Source organism: Anser anser, assembly GCF_964211835.1.
Source record: "Anser anser genome assembly, chromosome: 26".
Taxonomy (NCBI): domain Eukaryota; kingdom Metazoa; phylum Chordata; class Aves; order Anseriformes; family Anatidae; genus Anser; species Anser anser.
This window is the reverse complement of record NC_139747.1, coordinates 4,438,860-4,454,784: the sequence shown is the minus strand read 5'-3', so window position 1 is coordinate 4,454,784 and position 15,925 is coordinate 4,438,860. Positions and strand designations below refer to the sequence as shown.

General features: G+C 38.7%; 1 long non-coding RNA gene across 3 annotated transcripts in view; it reads left to right on the top strand.

Annotated features, from left to right (window-relative positions):
- The window catches only part of LOC310886808, a 47,356-nt gene extending 31,702 nt beyond the window's left edge, over window positions 1-15,654 (top strand). For 2 of the 3 annotated variants that reach the window (XR_014575486.1, XR_014575488.1), the window contains 3 exons: window positions 9,927-10,085; window positions 14,179-14,415; window positions 14,789-15,654. This is a non-coding gene — a long non-coding RNA (uncharacterized lncRNA). The remainder of the gene's footprint in view (window positions 1-9,926; window positions 10,086-14,178; window positions 14,416-14,788) is intronic. The other variant, XR_014575487.1, reaches the window with a different exon arrangement.
- Window positions 15,655-15,925: the final 271 nt, after the last annotated feature.

The following is a 15,925-nucleotide window of genomic DNA, read 5'->3' as shown; positions in this document are numbered from 1 at the left end:
ACAATTTGCGTTCCCACGTCTTGGGGTCTTTTGGTGTCTTTCAAAGATGCCAGTGACTCTTGCTGTATTGGGACAAAACTGATAGCTCTCGTGCAGTGTGTGAAATATGTCGGAGTTATTTACATGGTGGTGTTACCATGAAGTAATCTGCAGCATGCATTTAGAGCTAACCTCCCATGTAGTTGCATTTCAGAAGCATCTCCGTATGACACAGTTTAGTTTAAAGGTCTTCTCTACAGTTTTTAAATGTAGCTTTGATATTTAATATTAACTGTGCTGTGCTGTACAGTGACCACTTTGATTTGTGTAATGCACAGGCTCATTTTACTTACCGATTTTACTTTCTTTTTGAAGAAACCTGTCTAGCAGGGAGTTGCTCCAGGTTATTGATGTAGGAAACTGCTGTGGAGTAGTGCATGCTGCAAATATATGCTTTGGTTGGCTAAGTGCTAACTTCTCCAAGCAGAAAAGTCCTAAAGCAGCAACTGTTAAAGGGCAGGCTAATTTTGTAAGACTTTTCCTGTCTACAGTCTCTTGTAGTGATTTCCTGTCACCATGCAACTTTCTGTTAAAATGTCACTTTCTACAAGGGGGAGTTTTGTATATTCTGATTGCTTCTATGCTTTACTTGCATGTTGTGGGTTTTTATTTTTTATTTTGTTTTGTTTTTAGGACCTCTTTACCTATCCTGGACAAAAACCTCATTTGCATTGCCTAGCTGGGAGTTGCAAAGCTTTATAGCATTAGGGCATGATTTTACTACTGTATTTATATACATCTGTGTGAAATAGAGAAAGTGTTTTCCAGATACTCAAGAAGGGACAGAATATGGAGGGGAATCAAGGAATGTTTCCCCAAAATATTATTTTCTATAAGGTGTTTTGAAGCTCATATTGTGCACCAGCATGAGTTTTAAGGTGCAGAATGACGGAGCCAGTGGGAGCAATGGTGGTTTGGTAACTCCAGAACGCCGATCACAACCACCTTGGTTTTTAGCCCTTTTCACGGAAAGGAAATGGAGAGGGAGAAGGGGATGGCTAGACAAGCACTTTTGTGGCAACTAATATGTACAACTTAAAATGCCAGGTTTGTAATATATAATTCTGGGCTCCAGGCAAGGCTTGAGGATTTCAATATTTAATAAGTTCATCTTCACAGTTGGGTGATGGTGCATAAAGAGACATAAAAGACCATCCTGATTTTTTATGGCCTTGTTTGAAGTGCATGATCTTATTAAACACAGGGAGCAAAGTTTTCAGAAATGTCTTGCTGCAGTTGTGTTTTAGTGGAATCGTCCTAAATCAGCTCAGGCTTTGACACAAGTTTTGTTTTGCACTTATTTTTGCTTTCATTCTAAGCTTTTGCTGCAGAACAGAATAACCCTGTGACTTGCTGCCAAAATGACAGTTGTAAAAGTGTCCTACATATCCAAGAATCTCAGACAGCTTTAATAATAACCCTGGTAAGACATGCAAAATGGGATATTAGGTGACTGATCTAAATGAGTTAGTGAAAAAGCTCTCCATCTCTCCCATTTTCATCCAAAACCAACATATCATTATGTGGAAGTCTAAAGCATCCTTACTAAAACACCATTGAAGGTGACAGCAGATACACCAAAGGTGAATTCACACATTTGAAATTTGAATGCAGGCAGGGAAGTAGGAATCTCACCAATAAACTGTTAATCAAGAATGTTCTCCTATCTGTGGTGTATAGAGATGGGTAGCACACTTTTATGAAGTTGCTTGTTCATAGAAAGGGCTTTTTCAGAGATTAGCAAACTATTTATTTTGCTGAAATATCTTTAAATATATATATATTTAGATGTTTGGGAGAAATCGAAGTATATCAGCTCAATACCTTCAGAATAAAATGTCATTGCATCTCCTTAGCTGGAAACTGTTAGGACAATCCTCTCCAATAAACACATGTAAGCTAAGCTATTACTATTTGATATAATATTGAATGGAAGCCAGTTTGGCTTTTTACCTCCATTATATGCCATAGCAATGAGCTATACAGTGTAATTATTCTGTATGTTGAAACTTTGTTTGCATGCTCTAACTCTTATATCTTGGAAGTTTACCGGGTGGCTCTGGTTTATAGCATTGTGAGAAAGTGAGCAACTTTTTTCCACCTCCACTATTCACGACACAGGCTTCTGTAGTGCCCTGTCTAGGTCATGGCCTTACCAACCATAAAAACTCCGGTCTGAATTATCAAGCCCGATATTTCAACTCATTCAGTCTTTCTAGGCTGGGTCTCTGAGTAGTAAAATGTGTTCTGGTAAGTGGGTAGGTGTTACAGGACTGTGAACTGGAGAACTACTCTAATTACACTGGAGAATCAAGCCAAGACTCCACTTATGTGAGCTATTTGTTCAGAGGCATCTAATGGAAAAATAACAAGTGTAATGGGCTTTCCTTCCTATTATCCACTCAAGAAGTAGTGGTCCTGGCTGACCCTTGCCATGTGGAGTCATTTACTTGGCTGGTGTTAGAAACAAGTTTGAAACATGAAGAGGATAAAAAGTTGCTAGAAGTTAGAGGGCAAATCTCAAGGGAGCTTTATTTTAGAGACTAGCACTTTCCTTTGCCCCCAAGAACAGAATGGAAATACAATCAGAACTGAACCCAAATCAGCGCGTATCAGATGGCATGTTATTAATGGAAGCAAAAAAAAGCATTTCCCAAGCCCTATGATCAACAAAGACATGGCAGGTGCTTTTGATGCAGTTGTGATTTGGATGACTGTGATGTTTGAATAACCCCTCTATCTGCTTTATAGCAAATCTGTTCAGGCAGATTCCTTTGCTTTCAGCAATTTTACCAGTTATTCATTTGAAGTGATATTAGTGATATGTATTTTTGCAGAATGGAGTTATAAGCATATAACTAACTTTTACTGCTGTTTAAATAATCCTTAAAGTTCACTAAAATGTAGTGCTTGAAAACCATTGCCTTGGCCACCTTGTCTGGATATTAATTGCACCTTTATGTGGGACAGTCAACAGAAAACAAAATCCCATGGTATTTTTTGTTTCTTCATGGGGGTTATGTTTTAAATGCTCCAAATCATTCATTAGGGTAAAATACTCTGCCAGCAAAACATTTTAAATTGTAGAACAGAATGGACAGCATAAAAGGTAAGATATTTGTTTTGTTTTTTGCAAAAGCTTAGGGCACCCTGTGGTTTTGGGACTAGGTTGCTACCTCCAACAGATGAAGCCTTTTTATTGAAAGTTTTCATAAGTTTAATCAAATATTTTATGGAAAAATCATGACCAAAACAAATTTGCAATTTACACTCTATTGTTAGAGCTGGTCAGGAACTGTTCTGTGTGAATAACGTATCTCAAAATGAAATGAAGGGTTTGGTTTTCACACTTGAATATTTTTTCAATTAAAAGAAAAAAATAATTGGCAGTCAAAGATTCATCCAAAATTAAAGCTTGTCTGGATTTTCAGTTAGAATGAAATCCATCTCTGTTAATATGAGCTGGCTAGGCAAGTTTAAGGGTCTACTCTTAGAGTGTTCTTATGGCTCCTTTTATGTAAAGGTATAAAAGCAATTTATCTTACCTGTATTACGGTGGGATGAATTGGCCTCTGAAGTGCCTATTACTTTTCTTCTTTCTTTTTTTTTTTTTTAAATAGAGCCCGATGAATAAGTAACTTGGATGAAGTCCCTCCCTCTTTATGCTACGATAAAGTAAGAGGACAATTGAGATTTTTGTATTTTTATCCTGATTTAGCAGTGGAAATATTTCATTTGTTGAACACGTTATAGGATGTTTTATCATCTGATAAAACAGCTTCCCGTTTGTTTCTACCCAGTCTTAAAATACACTTAATTTTCCAAGGACTGTAGATTTACACTGACGTTATTACTTGGGACTAAGCTTTGAGCATCAGTAAGTAATGTCGTCATCGGCACTTCACTGGTGGAGGACTGAGGAAGAGAAGGGAAGTGACTTGCCCTAGACTGCACAGTGAATCCATGTTCAAAGATAAGATTAGATCTTCCTGGTTTTTAATATTCCTCTAAACAGTGCTTCTGCCTGCCAAGTGTCCCTTGTTGGTCCTTGAGCAAGCATTTATGGAGTACGCAGTAGTTCTATGCATAGGCCAGCTAATGTGAGGAAGGAGAAACTTCTAAATATCAAGAAGCCAGTACTAAAACATCCTTTCTGTGGAACAAAGCAAACTTGGAAAGGGCTGTGGTTTCTTAGATGGTCCTTGGTGAGGAGGAGTGTTGTGAAAACCCTCATAAGGTAGATTTTAGCAGCTTCCCAAGCAAACTTTGTGTTAGTTCAAATTCATGTTCCTTATTAATCAGGGTTTAATTCAAAGTTGTGGTCTGTCCCTTTATTTGTGTAAGCATGTCATTTTCTCTACTAATGAGATAGCTAATTCTGTGTAAAATTGCCTACATTAAAGCTACTCTGAAAATCCAGTTGCTTTTACATATCTGTCTCCTCCAGTAACACTGAGACTGTGGCCTGGAGACACCTGTCTCAGGATTGCAGTGTAAAGATGTTTTTCTGAACTCCTGCAACACAAAATACTGCTTGTGATGGTCTTGTGATGGCTGATAAAATGAGCTGATGCAGTCCCAACAGAATAGAAAATCTCCTCCCTTATCTCTTATTCCCCACAGGATTATTACTTACTTCTCTGTTTCTATATTAGTGTATTTGGTAGGCATATTAATAACAAAACAATGCCGTTTTCAGAGAAGCTGCCCCTTGGAGAGTCTGTCTATTCTTGCCTGGATGCCCCTGACCTCTGCTTGTACCTCTTGTAGGTTCTCTGTTGCTGTATTCTTTTTTATGTGCATGACTGCTCAACCATGCCTCCAGCATGTGTCTCCAATAATTCATTGTAGTCTATATATAAAACCAAATGCAGAGAGGAGGAGGTGGAGAGGAGGGAGATCTTACGGGACTGAAGGCATACAGCGCTCCTGGCAGTCGTCTGATTTTTAGGAGTGGTGGCTTGCTCAGAATAGCGGTAGCATGCCGTGGCTCACGGGTGGCTAATGTGAAATGCATCTGAGTTCTCAGCACAGATCCTGTGGAGAGCCATCCATAGAAAGCAGTCTGCAGCTGAAGCAGAGAGAGCATAGATTCGGTGCCATAAAAAGGTTTGTCCTAAGATATAGGAATTGGAAGAAATGTAGCAGGAAAACAATTCCTGTAATGCCACCTCTTTTCACAATTCATATGCCAGTTGGTATAGCGATATACGGAAAAGGTAAGGCATAGTGGTATAAGGGAAGTCTTTGCTTTAGACTTGTTTCACAACTGGTGTGGAAAGTCAGAGAAAAGAAGAAAAACAATTAAGTCCCGTATTTTTCCTATATCTGAACATCCGGTGCCGTTGAGAAGAATCCCACGTGGGAAATAAAGTATCCATTCAAAAGCCCCTTTTTTTAAAAGGGCTGTCTGTGACATGCACTATTATTTTTCGGTATTGTTGCTCCAAGGCTGCATACCAGACCTCAAAGTAAAAAGTGAAGCACATCAAATGCCTGACTCTATTCAGTGCTGCTTTAGGTGATGGTGAAATCATTGTCCTGTGCAGAAAATAAGTGATTACTGCAAAAGCTGTCCTTTTTTGAGGTTAGGAATATGCAGCAATGAAACTTAAGCAATTGTTTTAGATACTCACTATACTGAGATTTTCACAGTAGAAATACAAGAATGCCATCTGGGTCTGTATGAATTTGCATTTGTTAGTAACAAGGTTATAAAAACATTTATGTCTCTATTTAAAGGACTAAGTTAAAAGCATTTCAAAGAAATACCTGCTATCATTTTTCCTTAGCTTGGTCATTAATGTTGGTGTTTGCAATAATGATGTGTCCGCCCATTTTAGCCGTTTTCACAGTATCTGTGAATTCAGAACTTGAGGTTTATGTGCTTTTTCAACACTAGAGAAACAGGCTAAGATGTTCTCTTCACCACGTACCCAACATGATTTTAGGATGATAGTTTGCTGTGAACAAGCTATGTTTTTAAATGCTTGGAGCAATATTCAAGCTCTTCTCTTATATATGATGCCACCATCTTCAGTTGTGAGTCTATTTCTTTCAAATTCAGCTTTTACAAAGCTTAGGATGGAATCGTAAGAACTTACTCTGTTCTAAATCTTGGATATACTACAATAAATAAGAATTTCTCACATCTGGGATTTTTTTCAGCACTGTTTGCTAAAAAATATTCCTGCAGGGACCACTTTCAGCACCAGAAAAAGTCACTGTCCTCACAGTTTATGAAAGGTCAAACAAATGTGTGGTCATGCATAGAGCTCCTGATTTTCTTTGGATGGCCTGAGAATTCCTAGTATGTGTTAGGTTCTAGAGAATGCTTCTGTCCAACTTTTAATAGAAAAATATATCCACTAAATAACCACTAGGATATTTGCTAGAAATCTGCTAACCAGACACATTTGTGCAGATCTCAGAAGCATTTGTAGCCCAAACTACGGGCTACTTCAAGTGGCAATATATCACTTCTTGTCTGCTCAGTCTTGGACTTTTCCTGTTTCTTTTTTTTCTTTTTTTTTTTTTCTCTCTAGAATATTACCAGGAGAAAAAGAATAATCAGCAGATAGAGCAGAGATGGTCTAAATGGGGAACGTGCCTGTGTAGCTACACGGCTCTGACTTTCTCATGCTGTGTGGGAGTGTGCATGCTACACAGTGGAATGGAAGATGAGGAGTCATTATTCCTTTTGCTTGTCCTGGTAAATTTGCACCCAAAGAGTACAGCTGGAGCTGGAAACAAGTAATATCACTTGAGCTTCGTTAATGACTGTGACACCAGAGGTAGTCAACTAATGCAGCTTGAACAAACATTTATAAGCAACTTTTGACTTTTTAAAGCTATTGCTTATTCGCTTTTATCTAGCTAGAGAAATTCTGATGATTATTTAAATTGGCAAGTTTGCATACCATCCTCTTTTATTCAACACTTTGCCCTAAGAAAAGAGATTTCAGAAGGAAGATCCCTGATAATATAGTGGTTTCAGTTCCATGCTTTCAGTAGAACCTAGTGTTTTGTGAAGGCATTTGTCTTTTTTTTATATTCTTCATGCTGATTTATCTAGGATTATTTGCATGAGTAAGATGGCCTCAAGTCTTTCATGCACACTTTCTAGAAAGTGATGTTTCATTGGGGAAACGGTTAACTACATACTCATTTTATTTCCATTTTAAGTAATATATACAGGGTATGTGTATCCTCTTAAAATTTCAAAACCAGTATTATTTTATAGGTTAATAGCATGTCTTGCTCTGTGTATATATTTTAAAAGTCAGATGATAAAACAGGTTCCATCATCTCAAAGTGACAATAGATCTTGTTGGAGACAAATTTATAGCTATTACATTTTTGTGCTTGTGTCAGCTAACCTTGGCAAACAGAATCCTACTTGCTATTGGGATGAAACTTATAAATCTTCTCTTTTCCACTTTCTCTTCCTCCTGGTTTTGAAACCTTGTCTTAGACCTTGTCACCTCCTTTATTCATGACAGCAAGAGTATCCTGTGGGTTGAAATTTCTTCAAGGACTAGGGTGTAATAGCTCACCCTCTCTTCATCCTACTCCCACTCCCCCCCCCCTTTGCCTGGACGTATAAAAAAGTTCAGACACCTTTCTCATGGCTTCTGAGATCACTGTTCGAGATATTTGTTTATAGTTGGTAATTCTCAGAATCTGAAAGTAATCTTCCGAGGCCTTCCATTCCAATGAATGGTTTGATCAGTAAGAGTCCCTGATTCATTTTGTTTTCCTCCATAATCCTCTTGTTCAGCACCTGTAAATAATACAGTTTTCCTTTATGTAATCCTCATGATAACTGCTTCTATGCTGAGCAGTCTTCTGTGTTGTGACCCCGTTTACTTTATTTTCCCCGTGTCTCCAAACTTTATATTAAAACTTTAGATGTATGTGACATTCTATCGCAGTTAGTGTAATAGAAAGATCTGTGATAAAATAAGCATCTCAGTCTAGAGCTAAGTGAAAGCTTCCTGCAAAACTTTATGGGAAATTATTTATCTTGGCAAAAACTAAGGAAATATCTGTATCTATAGCTATATATATATATAGAGAGAGAGAATGCATTTTGTTTGAATATATTTCTATTTTAATATTTTCAATTTTCTTTAAAAATAAATATAATTGATTGAAATAATAGATTACATTTTTTAAAGCCAAAATGAAGTAGTCCCTGAGTTTCAGCTTCTGAAACAGTTGAAAGCTTCCATATTTAGTGGATCTATAATGTTCACGTTTTTACCTTTGCAAAGGGTATGCCAGCTGCATTTCTCTAACCTGTGGCCTATGATTCCATTTCTTTAAAAATAACTGCAGAACTGCTGGGGCCTCTCGGGCACACAGAGCTTTGACAGGAATGAAGTGTTGGGAGGGATTGCGTTTGTTTTGTATAAGGGTAGATGCATTTAAAAATGAAGGCTTGTGTTTGAAATCCATTCAGCTTTAATTGCAATAGCGCTGGACTTTGTCTGTCTTAACCATTAGGGTTTCACTGCTAATAATCTCTGCAGACAAATGACGTACCTGCCTCCTCCAGCCAGCCCCAGCCTCTGCCCGCACATCCAGAAATACCTGCACTGTGGGCTCTCATTAATTCCACAATTCTTACACAAAACCTGACCTGCTTGCACTACAACTCATGAGATTCATAAAGTCAAATGGCAGATTTATACAAGCAGGCAGCTGTCTGCATGCAGAGTTATGGTGTGTGGAAGAAATATGCAGATGTCAAATACAACCATGCAGTTGGCAAATCGACTTTGGGTATTTACATATAATAATTATCAGTGTGGGGAATTTGAGCATAATCCTATTCAGAGAGGGCATGCGATGCATATGGAGCAGCCCAAATACAGACTTTTAACTCTTTGTCTGGCAACAAGGATATGTTCCTCCCGTTAATTCAGTGTTGTTTGCTGTGCTTTAGGTATAGGATTGGATGAATTTTTATGGGATAGAGCTGTTTATCTCTTCCAGATATATTTTGGGTACAAGAATGTAGAATTACACATAAACAAATGCCTTACTTCTGCAAGAAGCAATTTACTGCAGCCAGTGCTAACTAGAGAAGTATGTTCTTAAAAGCCAAAAAGCATAGTAAATACAAAGATATGTATGTGCATCTCTGTATGTAACATTAAAGCTAAAGCCTCTGTCCAAAAATTAATGTTAACTACCAAGTACTGAACTTCCAGAATTGAGCTGTACACATACCTGCCCTCCCAAACCGGGTCATTGTGCTGGCAGCTGGGAACAGCTGACGTTTTTAATGATTAGCAGCTATGGTGTGTGAGATGAATAGGTCTACTGGAAGTAGGTTCAGATCCCCAGGACTGACTTTGGAGATGAACACGTCCCAGATTATAGTGCAAAAATAAGTGTGTGTTTGAAGTCTGCTGGGTTGCAATTTTTTTTTCCCATTCCTTTCTAACCCCCACAATCTGGCAGTATTTTCTCCAATTTTTGCTGTGGCACTGTCCACATCTCTCTGGATGTTCTCGTTCCTAACTGGGATAGGAGGTTTTTGTGAAAATTGATTTGTTTTGCATCAACTTTAGTATAATTGCTCATCATTTCTGAGAGTGTTACAGGGTTGTTGGTAGTGTCAGGAAAACAATGTTTTGGAGCTTTTGATCGTGGCTGCAAATGGAAACAGAAGCTCTGTAAACTGCTGGCATCTCATACTTACTGTTAAGCTGATGGGTGGTTGTACATGCTAGCTATTATGAGGTTTCCCTTTGCTGTTTGTTTTATTGTTAATTTGGATAATGAATATTGATAGAAACAGTGGTATCATCATCACCTTGAACAGAGCTCCCTGTCTATTTTCTTATTTTTGTTTTAAAATTTTTCTTTGTCTCAAGTTTTGCTGACAACAGACATTTGAAGCTGCTTCCAAGTTGAATTAAAACAGTGCATGACATCTCTATACAAAATATGGAACCTGACAAGCATAAAATCATTGCCGGAGGTCCTTATTTATGTGAAGTGCAGGACCAACAAACCTGCTGGGACGAAAAAAGGTCTGTTCTTGAAGAAGTGGTAAGAAACTTTCTAAAGGTTCGTGGTCTGTATTATCCTTGGCACAGACTGATGCATTTCTACTAAGATCAGTGGAACTGTACGAAGCCTACACTTGAAGATCTGGTAACCCTTAGGACTGTGATTTATTTGCCTGTTTTATGCTCTCTCTATTGCCACAGAACTGAACAATTTAAGATGTAAACACTCTTCCCCCTTGCCTTGATGGGAGTACTACTGTCTGCATTCTATTCCTAAGAAACTGAGAAATCTTTTTTCCTTGCTTACCATGGTGCAGAAGGTTTGTGCTGGAGTAGAATGGGGCTCTCCAACTCTTGAGGTGTCCTGCCAAGTCCCTGCTGTGGGCACGGTGTGCTGTATTTAGAACTGGACAGAAACTCACAGAAGTGCATGTGACAAGTCTTTCCCTTTCAGGGTCCACAAATCTGCCTTTCATTGCTATATAAATTCACTTTAAAAAGATACAGATGTAAAAGACAAGCATAGGCAGATTCCTACATGGGGGTCTGTTTTTTTTTTTCCCCCATCTATCCTGGAAATATGTTCACTGCCATCCCCATATAATGAACAAAAAGCAAGGTTATGAATTATGCTGATGAAAAACATATGAAAAGTTTCTCTGTTGTAGCATTGCTGAAGAATCATTTTATCTTGTGGGATTTAAATACCATGAAGCTAGGTTATCAAATATTCTCCATATACTCTGATGTAATCTCCAGGGGCTTTGTGTCTAGGTAAGCATGCAAATAGCAATTCAGGAGCAGGGGTAAAAATTAAAAGTAGATATTTTTTGCTAGATTTAATTTTTTTCAACTTAGTTATGCAAATATTCTAAAGTTAATGGTGCATTCAGTGACAGCAATAATAACATTTCTAAATCTGTCCATTAAGTCCTTGGTTCTGTTCCATTCACTTGTACCTAGATAATAAATTTCTTCTAACTGCCAGGCATAGACTCTCTCACGACCTTCTGCCCACTATATGTGTTTTAATTCTGTTTTAAAATGTCATGCAATCTTTGTTTTATTGTAGAGATATAGTGGTTACTTGGGTGAAAAATCACCACCTCCCAGGGAATTCTCCAAGGAATTACAATATTGAGAATGCAGTAGGTTTTTTTTCCCTTTATGTATATGAGGTAGCTTAATTTTTATCACCGTATGCAGACTGTGCAGAATTATAACCAGACAAAGTACAATTCTCTCCCATTTCTGCATGGATGCAGTGCTGCATATTCTAATAATAGCAAGCATTTTGAAACATAAGATAGTAAATTCCTAGATGAGAAAGGGAGTTCGGCTTGTTTTTGTCAGGTCAAATTCCAGCCACTCTGCTGAGAAGTTAATAATAAATAAAGACCAAGAGGCGTGTATCACATGATGGTTTTGATCCTACAGTTGCTCCCTGGAGGATTTTGCTTGTCCGAGGATGGCAGGATCAGGATCTTACTTTGAATGGAATATAAAGTATTTAAAACTTTCGTGGGTTAAGAAGATGGGGTAGGACTGAGTATAAGTGCACTTGATTTCACGTGTGCTTCCACAGCCACCGGGGAAAAAGCACCTGCCAAAGGGGAGAAAATTGGGATTCAAATAAACAGAAGCATGTATGTGTTCATATAAATACATGTTGCCATAAAATGGCAACTCCTAAAGGACTGATATGCCCCGTGCAGGGTGAGACCTGGCAAGAAGCTATACCTCCCCTTAAAATTTCATAACCTAAATTGGTGAAGAATGGCAGAAAGGAACTGCGAAGCCACGGCATCTCTAGGAATGGTGTTTTCACTCTGCTGCTTTTTTTTCTGCCCCATGCACCAACTTGATCAACCTCTCTGCCTCTGCATGATACTTAGGTTGGGGGCTTAAAGCAGGGACTGTGTCCTAAACAGCTGTGTACAGAGTGCAGCACAGCGTAGCCCCTTTCTTTGCTTTCAGAAGATGTCCTGAGGTCACCTGCCTGAGAAATTAAGATGCTTCCACTGAGTAAAACGCTATTCAAAAATGGTGAAGTTGAAATCAAACAGATCCTAGAATAACTAAATGTGGGGAGTCTGTGTGCAATGAATAATATCCTCCTGAAGCACAGAATTCATGCAGGATACGGCTTTCTTCTTGGAGCCTCGGTAAACTAAATTATCAAGTGTAGGCAATCCAGTGACATAGCTGTATTGCTGTCGTCGCTTTAACTTCATCCACTGCAGTCACACCTTTGATATCATTGTAAATGTACCCGATGAATGTTTCTGGAATAGTTATAACCTATAAATAGAATAGAAAAGACTGTGGAAAAGGAAGTTTGTGAGGTTTTGTGTACGTGAGTTTTCTGGTGAACAGAACTAATTCAAAAAGAAAGGTTTGTTCTTTATGCTTCCCTTCTTGTTTTACTAATTTTGTGTCATGCAGAGTCCAGAGCAGCGTGACTTGATAGAACCATTGTACTGTCAGTCTTTTAATTCCTGGGCAATTAACACTGAGAAAACAGAGTCTAACACGTACCTCATCACACAAAGCAAAACTCTGGATATGATTATTTCATCACAAAAAAAATTAAAAAAATAATAATGCTGCACTGTTTTACAAACTGGATTTTAATATAGCCTGACATCCTGTTCTTGTATTTCTCTGCTAAGTACACATCTAGTTACTGCCGTTCTGTCCCTGATGCAACAAGCTGACAAGAAAGAGCACACTCGCAGGGAAACTGGGGTAGGAGCTGAGATGCATATTTTGAAGGGGATGTATTGTGATGGTACATCAGATTTTTATTATTTTACCCCAAATTTCAAAATATCTTTCAAATGCTTAGAAAATCCAAAGGATTTTCGGGAATTATTTTTAATTTAAAGAGTTCTTCTGAGTTTTTCAGGGTTTTTCAGGGTTTTCTCTTCACTTGCTACCCATCTGATTTTTGTCTCCTCAAAAAGGAGAGGAAGGTGGAAAGCAGATCAGACCTCAGAACAAAACCACTACCAAAAGTAATCCCTAAAATTGCAACCTTTTCATACTCAAATTTCTGGCAAGAAAGAGAAGGTTTAAAAAAAAAATCACCTTTTTTCTTTATCTTTTTTTAAAACCATCTCTGTTTAGTGTATCTGCTGTAATTCAGTGTTTTCTGATAATTTTTCTCCAAAACATCTTTTGCCACTGCTGCTGTTGCTGGATTCCCCTTTGTGCCAATATTCTGCAGCCTCTTCTGTGCTTGTGTAGTGACCTTTTAATATTAGTGCTGATGTACTCTCATTTCTAATTCCTGGCAAGGACATTCTTGAAGAAAAAAGAAAATGCTGTTGCAATGCCATGTTATGCTTAAGAAGCTATAAATGCTGAGATAGGGTTTAGAGAGCTCTGCGTGCGTCACGTTGTTACATCTACACTTTGTAGAGGAGGAAAAGCCCAGTACTACCTAGCTGTGCTTTTTAATTCGAGTTTCTCTGTGATTTAAAGAAAAAAAAAAAAAAAGACCAGAGGCTCCACTCTGAAATGCCAAATGTGCCTGCTCGAACAGCATGGTGGAACGGTGGAACAAGTACGTCTCACAAACCGCAGCAGGTCTGCCAGCACAAATATCTGTTTCATTTAGGTTCACCTATGATTATTGACGCAACTCATCTTTCCTTCTGCTATCACGTTATCTTCACTCTGAATAGCATCTAATATAGATTGTAAGTTTTTAGGGCTTATACAATAAGGCTTCTTTTTCTTTGGCAATGGATGCAGTATATTTTCTGGCTTGTTGAGCTTAATTTCATATCGGCGTTTTCAAAGAGCATCTGGAGTCCTGGGCTGAGCAAATCAGGGTTCCAGTCTGTGCTGAAACTTTTGTCCCTGACAGTTTGTTCACACTGCAGGCCCAGGAAACAAATCTGCTGAAGAGCAGCCTGGCCCTGGGGCATGCAGATGTGAGCCTGCCCATGCCATTTGGCTTAAAGGCAGTGGTTGGTCCCTGGCTCGCCTTTATTTAGTGATACAACAGTGCCTGAGCTCCTGAGAAACCTTTGTAAAGCCCTGCAAAAGCTTGTCAGTGTATACTGCTTCGTATGAACTTCCGAATATTTCTCCGTTTGGCTTTCAGGTGTATCTTGGCTGCCTTTCATATTCAATGAGGAGCAGGTCCTGAACCTGCCTTTTGTACCCTTTTGAAAATTCTGTTTCATGTGGAATAACGGCTGTAGCCAGCAAATCTGAAAGACCTGTCGAAGGCTACGCTTTTCCCAAGTAGGTGAGATGAAACTTCATCTCAGCAGACCAAGCAGAAAAAGAGCAGCTGAAGAAAAGGTTGAAATAACATTTTAACGTGTTTTAAGCAAAGGTATTGTTCACATGCGTGCTTTAAATGCTATAATCAACGTTATTCTGATTGAATTTAATTCTTCGCTTTCATTCTAATATTAAAAGATTCAGTTAAAATTAATGGATTCACTTGAATCAGGCACCATTGTATTTACGAGGAGGGAGTTAGTGCTGGAAGTGGATCTTTCTTAACTGATTCTTTGAACTAGGAAAGGAAGAAAGAGATAATGTAGCAAATGGAAAGGGAACGTGTGAGAGAATTTCAAAGTACTCATGGCTGCTTTGTTTGTATAGCACACAGTCTTTACCAGGGTATAAAAAATGATACTGCACAGTCTGTATTCTCTCTGTGGAATGGACAAGAGGTTTTTCATTTCATGCTTCATTCACAGCCAGCTACAATGATTTCACAGAGTCAGCACCTATGTTCAGCACAAAGGGAAGAACAACAAGATATTTATGGCCGATGGGAGATACGTCACCAATTCTATTTCCACTACCCAGCAGAACATCAAGAACGGGATCACATTGCCTTGAAAGAGAGAAACAGCAGAGAGGAGATGCTTTGTGTCTGTGGCCACGCGTTGAAAATTTTTACAGATGTTCACGTTTTATTCAGGACATATATTGCCCATTGCAGATTTGTATGGAAATAGCAGTAGTAGCTTCAATAGGTACCTTATGATTTTGGAGGAAACGTAATAGATGTTATTTTGGAGAGGGAAGCTGCTTTCAGCTCTAACCTTCCTCCACAAATGCAGGAGAACAAATATTCTTGTTGCATAATATTGTTGTGGTGCATTAAGCGTAGTATCCTGGCAAAGCCTATCCTTGTTTACTTTCAAGGAAATATTAACTGCTTACTCTTGAATCTGATGTTCTGCACTAACTACGTGTTGTCCAAGCCAGTGGTCTGTGAAGTGTGTTTATCAGTTTCTTTTAGGATGAAAGCTCTCTGAAACTGAGCAAAACAAAATGAAATGGAATTTTCTTACAGATATGATGCGTCCCATGAGCACTATATGTATTAGCTCGCTCATCTCTGGTCACATGTGGAACTGAATCCATGTGCGTGAACACTTTGTGATTTAGAAAAGCATGAGTAAACAAGTAAAAGAAGTAAATGTGATGAGGATTTATTACTGTCCACACCGATGACCTGCTCCGGGCAGGTTTAGTGTTAGTGGATGGTTTTGTCACTGGCAATTGGTGTAGTGGGTGTCCCTGCCCATGGCAGGCAGACTGGAATTAGATATCTTTAGAATTATAGAATCATTAAGGTTAGAAAAGACCTCCAAGATCATTGGGTCCAACCACCCCCCTACCACCAATGTCACCCACTAAACCATGTCCCTAAGCACCAAGTCCAAGCTTTCCTTAAACACCCCCAGGGACGGTGACGCCGCCACCTCCCTGGGCACCCCGTCCCAATGTCTGACTGCTCCTTCTGAGAATGAAATGTCTCCTCATTTCCAACCTGAACCTCCCTTGGTGAGGTCCCTTCCCTATTTAATGTCCCTTCCAACCAA